The sequence below is a fragment of the Schistosoma mansoni genome (genome assembly GCF_000237925.1).
Source record: "Schistosoma mansoni, WGS project CABG00000000 data, chromosome 1 unplaced supercontig 0010, strain Puerto Rico, whole genome shotgun sequence".
In the NCBI taxonomy this organism is placed as follows: Eukaryota; Metazoa; Platyhelminthes; class Trematoda; order Strigeidida; family Schistosomatidae; genus Schistosoma; species Schistosoma mansoni.
In genome coordinates, this window is record NW_017385987.1 from 1,048,214 (window position 1) to 1,054,477 (window position 6,264).

The following is a 6,264-nucleotide window of genomic DNA, read 5'->3' on the forward strand; positions in this document are numbered from 1 at the left end:
TGGGACTCCTCAGTGGCAGTGCGCATCCATGATCCCGCACCCGCGAGATTCGAACCCGGGACCTACCAGTCTCGCACCAGAGTACTTAACTGATAGACCACTGAAACGGCATCCAACGGCGGGATCGTGGATGCGCACTGCTCAGGAGTCCCACAATAGGACGAAACGGCCTTAAAGCAGTGCTTCCAGGTTTTCTATGGTGGTCTAACTTCAATTGACTCATGATTTCAAGTATATATAAAAATTACTTAAAATCTCCACAGAAAACCCCCTATTAATAGATTTGTCAAAGTTTTTAGTTGGATACTCCTAGTACATATACCCAAATAGTGTCTACCTCAACAAGTGATGATTTTCTAATAGACTAAGATTGTGGCAATGATTGGAGTGATAAAATCAAGATATGGTATCAGTTTATAGAATTATTGACTCTTAGATTGAGCAGTGTAGGTAAGTCCAGACTGTGTGGTTTAGGTCCTCACGACTATCATAATCAGTAGTTGAGAATATTGAGGACTATTGAGTACATTTATAATGGACCAAATGTATTCACTCTTTTTCTTTCTTTAAATATTAAGTTTTAAAACTATCTTACACTTTTTATTCTGAGAATTCATTATATTTTCTTGAATTATCATCTTGCTTATTACCGCTACTACTCTAGGATTTATCTTTATCATTTCACTGTACCGACATGGTGCGGCAACTTGAATCGGCACACATCTATGTCACATTCTTCCTTACTTATGACTAACCAATAAAGTTAAGTAGTTCAATGACACATCAAAAAATGATGTACGTTAAATAGATGAAGGAATGATACTATGAAAAAAATAAAACCTCAGGATGGAGTACAATCACATAAGAAATACAACTGAAAAATACTTTTCCAGTTAGGAACGTTCCTTTCAGTTTCATGATTTTCACTAGCATCCATTCTGATGCATATCTAATAACGTCTCATGTCACTAAATTCCATAACCATTTAGTACTACAGTAGAGATATACTAGAGAGAACAATTCGAATTTGGACAAGTTATGTATCAAACATACGTTCATTTAATTATTATCTGTGACAAAATATTGTACACTACCTACTCACTCGTTACATTCTCTTTTTGCTTGTACATATTTAGTGGAGTAAGATGTAATGCTCAATAAACTTTGGAATTCTTAAAAAACCGATTTGGCTGAAAAAAAATTGAAAAGAGTTTTACGTGTCATTACTTCTCGTTCTTCGATCTTCTCTGGGTGAGCTTTTTAATTACCTATACACTCAGTATGAGTTTCTGGAACCCATTGATATTTTCTAACCTTTTGATTGCAGAGAATGGCGAATATCTCTTCTCTATTTACGACTGTTTGGATATCATTCCAAGCTTCTTTGGGACTATTGTTTTCTTCATAATTGACTCGGTGCTCACATAATCCTTTTTCGAATGGATTCTTTTCATTCTTGAATGAACATCTAATAGGTCTTCCTGGTAGTTTCAATGTCCAGGAACACATATGAAAATGTGAGCTCTCACTAGGGCATGATCGGAGTCTAACCATGTGCTCCAGCGTCTTTTTATCAAACTTTTCCAAAGCTCCTTGGTGATGATGTGTTCTATTTATTTTTATCGATTTTGATGTTGCCATATTAAGTATTGTCCCTCCGTGTGCTTGAAATTAGTGATTTCTGGGAATAAGCACTTATCTTAGTATAATTAGAGGAGACGGCCACCGTTCTGTCTAGTGAGCTGAGACCCCAAAAGACACACCTAAGTGTCTTACAGATTGACTTCGCCTACTTGAGCCTTAAAATCACTTGTGATTGCCGCGTCTGGTTTTCTGAAGGAATCTTCCAAAAATATTCATTATTTGCTTCTTCGAACTGCAGCCATTTGGCCCGTAGGCATAAACAATGACGATGCAACACTGTGTCCATGTTTTTTAAAATTCTTACGCTACCATTTAATTGGACAGCACATAAGCGACCGCCCACAGTAATTCATCCACGGAGTACATGTTCCACTTTCAAATAGTACTATACTTACATCCGCTAAGACATGAGGAATTGATACTGGGTCTCTGGACATACTGATGGTAAGTTGCCCTTTCTTTTCATACTAGCTACGTGGAGTCGAATGAATGACCCCTCTAGGATCTTGCATACATGTTTCGGAGACAGGATACATCAAGTTCACGACATCCTAGAGTCCCAATTAGTGAGGCCTGTTGCCCACTTTGACGTAGATTTCGAACATTGAAAGTTCCAACGCGTAGTTTTAAGCCCGGCTTCAAGTAACCTCTTATGGCACTTTGTGAACTCGAACCGTTAGCATTGACGGTGCATATGGAAGAACTCAAGACAGGAAATTGGATTTGGTAATGTGAATAAAATATTAGGGTTTGGTTGTAAACATGGTGATCTCAAGTGTTGTTAAAAGTATAAGGGAAATCGTCACATCCCAAACTATATGAGAATAGTTCCTCTTGAGAGTCTTAAAAAGGAGGCTGGATTAATGGTCTCGTTGACGTGGGGTTGACCACAGAGCCCTAGGGACTACTTCCTAATATTTGGACGGGAAGAGAGATCTTTTGTAACCCTCTCCCTCCGATATAAGGATGTGGCATCTTTGGAAATTCCGTTTTCCTGGAAGAAACCCATCTCTGTATTCGAATTTCGGTACTTTCAGCAGTGTGACTTCGCTCTCTGACCTTAAGCTTTCTGCTTTTAGTCTCACCTCTGCCTCCTAACTTCTCAGAATACGAAGCCTAGACTACGTCTTCATAAAATATATTTATAGGGAAATAACACTGTCTCCGATGGTTTTTGGTGATTACCACTTACGTTTATATAACCATAAAATGAACTTTATGCTGAAAAAATCCCAAGACTAAATGAATACACAACACGGTTTATCAGAATACAATAAAATATTGGACTAAAATAATTAACAGTTGAATTCATCAAAATCCAATCGAATATTAGGGTGAACGATTATCACATTTGAATCAATGGATAGTGTTACTCTCAATCTCACATTATCAAGAACTCTACCAGTGAAAACATATGTTGCGTGTACGAGACCTCTTACTATGGTGTTGGCTATTTATATCTACATAAGTAGTATATAACGATGGTTGGGCATTGAGTGTATTTCAGTAGAAGATCGATAAGGAAAGAACGGGAACGGAAAGCAATTGGTATGAAAATGCATGAACAATGAAGTCAGAGACAATGGAGTGATATTCGCAGAAGGAATAGTCAAGATTGAGACAATAGATTGATAGTTCGCAAATTAACTGTTTACTGTATGGTTGTCAGGTTTTAGTGAGATATTCTGTAATTTTGGGTTCACATACATTCGATTGTCCCCACTCGCCTTCTTGTTCACCACATTACTACTTCAAACTTACCATACCTTCCGGACCAAATGTAATAATGAAGAGACTTCATAGTGGTCAGATTATGTTATGTAACAAACTTGTGATGTCCATGATTGATAGCAGTTTAAGTGACCCAAACGAGTACAATAATTTACTAAGACAATAACGAGAAACTGTTTATAAAATACGCGTTATCCGAGTTGAACTATGTTGTTCGGATTCTTTTTTAGATTGAACTAATCCGCTACTACGAAAATCCTATCAATGTGACAGAATGCTTCTCTTTAATATTTCGAAAGCTTTAAATAAAGCAGATATTCTAGGATCTAACTATCCCGTGTTAAAATTTCTCCTTCTTCAAACCAGGTGGATATTCATATGTATAAGCGTTAACGTAAGCTTAGTCACTACGTCTTATTTCAAAGAAGAAGATTAACTGACAGACGGATATAAAAGTAATTATACACACTAGTCTTTTAGTCATAATCGAAATAGTAAGTGGAGAAAAGTGATGAATGTAGAGAAGGTTTTTGAAAAGGTAGTATTTGATTTCATGATATTTCTGATGAGAGGTTTCACCTAAATAAAATTTTACGAAGAATTACTTTGCACCAAATATCAACAAGTAGTATATGGCAGAGATCGGAAGTAGAATGCTCGGGAGCAATAGATTAAAATCAAGAAGATAAGAGTGAAATGGAGAGCAATCAAAACAACAACAGAATTAGAGGAATAATGGAGTATGTATGATGTATTTAATGTATGATTTTCACATTTTAGTAAGGAACTGTGTGATTTTGCATTATACAATAAATTGGCTTTCCTCATCTGATTTCTCGTTCAGTACACCGGTATTAGGAATTAATTATTCTCCAATGTTAGAAATACATATGTTACTGACTGTTAAATACAGGAGTCGCGTTACTGAATTAATCCTAACAGTTTATAATTTGTATTAAAATAATCCCTTAATTCTTGGAATCCTTAACTAGTTCACGTTATTCTTGTCAACTAATTTTGTAGTGATTCGTTATACAATATATGTTCCCTTACTAACTCAAATCCTTATTATTTATCAATTCTCTATGTTCTTCAACACATTTGTTGATCAACACAATTTGAGAATTCGATTATCTTTACTGGCAAATTTATGACAAATATTCATTTGAAATACAGTAACATTAAGTCACTAATTTGATTCATAAAAAAACCATTAATATGATCCTATATGAATCAGATTATATCCATCGTAGTTTAAATAGTCCGTTCGAAATGTATAGATTAACCTTATTTCCTCTTGCCTTTCGTAATAACTAATCATAACTATTCTAATTTACTTTTCTCCTTTTTTTAAAAATTGATAAGACTATTTTCCAACGTATAAATAAAACTGTAATCCACAGTAATGACAGACCAAAGTTCGAAAACTCCATAGTTTTGCTTTTTTCGGTCTTTCAACTTTTCTATTTTGTTTGCCTTTTTAATAATTACCATCATTTAATCAAATGCAAAACCTTCAGTAGATAGTTATCCTCATAATGTTTTTTATCTATGAAGTATAGCTACTAACGATTAGATAGTAATATTCGGGAATTCCTTAAAACAAGTTGACTGGCTCGGAATATTCTTATATCCGAATAAAATTGTATCACTTTATATTTCTTAGGAATAAAAAGTTAATCTTGTTCGTGATTTATTGATTATACGCTGATATAATTGTATCACTCAACTGAGATTTATATAATCTTCGAACTGTGATTATCATGATGAGATCAAATCCCTCCGTGAAATTTATGATATATTTCCCGTAGAAGCTGAAAGGTTTACGGTCATTTAGATTGTTTTAAAGTGGGATATTTTCAGCACGCTACAACAAAAGTTTATTTATAATACAATTTAACACCCAATGATAAAACTAATTCACTTTTTAAACCGTTCCGTATTTAAGACATCATAAGTAGTTACCACTGACTAACGAAATCTCATTGTAGATTATCATTTAATGAATATTAGGTCTTCTTTATTGTTTACTGATCATGGTTTTTATTTGATCTAATTACAAGGAAAACTAAAAGCTCCAAAAACAATGAATTCCCCAAATTTTTAGTTTACCTGTCTTTAAACTGTGCAATTACTGAAATAAACTTTCCTATTTTATATTTGTTTAAATTGAATGATCACACATGCTAATTGTATGGACCTACTCGCTATTAGGAAAATTTTGTAACTTATCATGATATTAAGCACTGGAAAAATCTGATTGAAACACTGCGTTTGTTGGCATAAATTCTTTTTGTCCACCTTTTAAAAATACAAGATGTAGTTACACAGAATTTCATGCATTCAGTATATGATGAATGAAAAAGATAATCGTAGCACCTGAACTGATAGAAGACTTTTTCTGTTGAAGATAAGTGACAGATACTAACTGTTGAAAAACATTGATAAAACATAATCTTTGAATAATTACAATTGGGACGTATGTTAAAGAGAACTTTCTTACAATACTCCATAACTCTGATGGTGAAAATTTACAGTGAATAAAGATAATTTTGTTTCTTAAAGTTTTGCCATGTGATTAATTGTAAGCAGATTTTACTACATCATTAAAATTAGCTATAAAATTATTGAAAAGAAGTTGCATAATTCACCCATTTTACACTGGTTTAAGAAATTACAGTAGCCATGATAGTAGTATTATTTAGCTACTTAATCGATACTCCATGACTCATAGTTCACTACTTCAATAGATTATCGATATAGTTCGACCATTATCCAATGTCTTAATAGGTCATAGATCTCCAGTATAGCTATGATATATTGATTTTGAAATAATTCATTTGTGAGAACTAATTTGCAATCACTGAAATCGTTTGTGAATATTTAGTT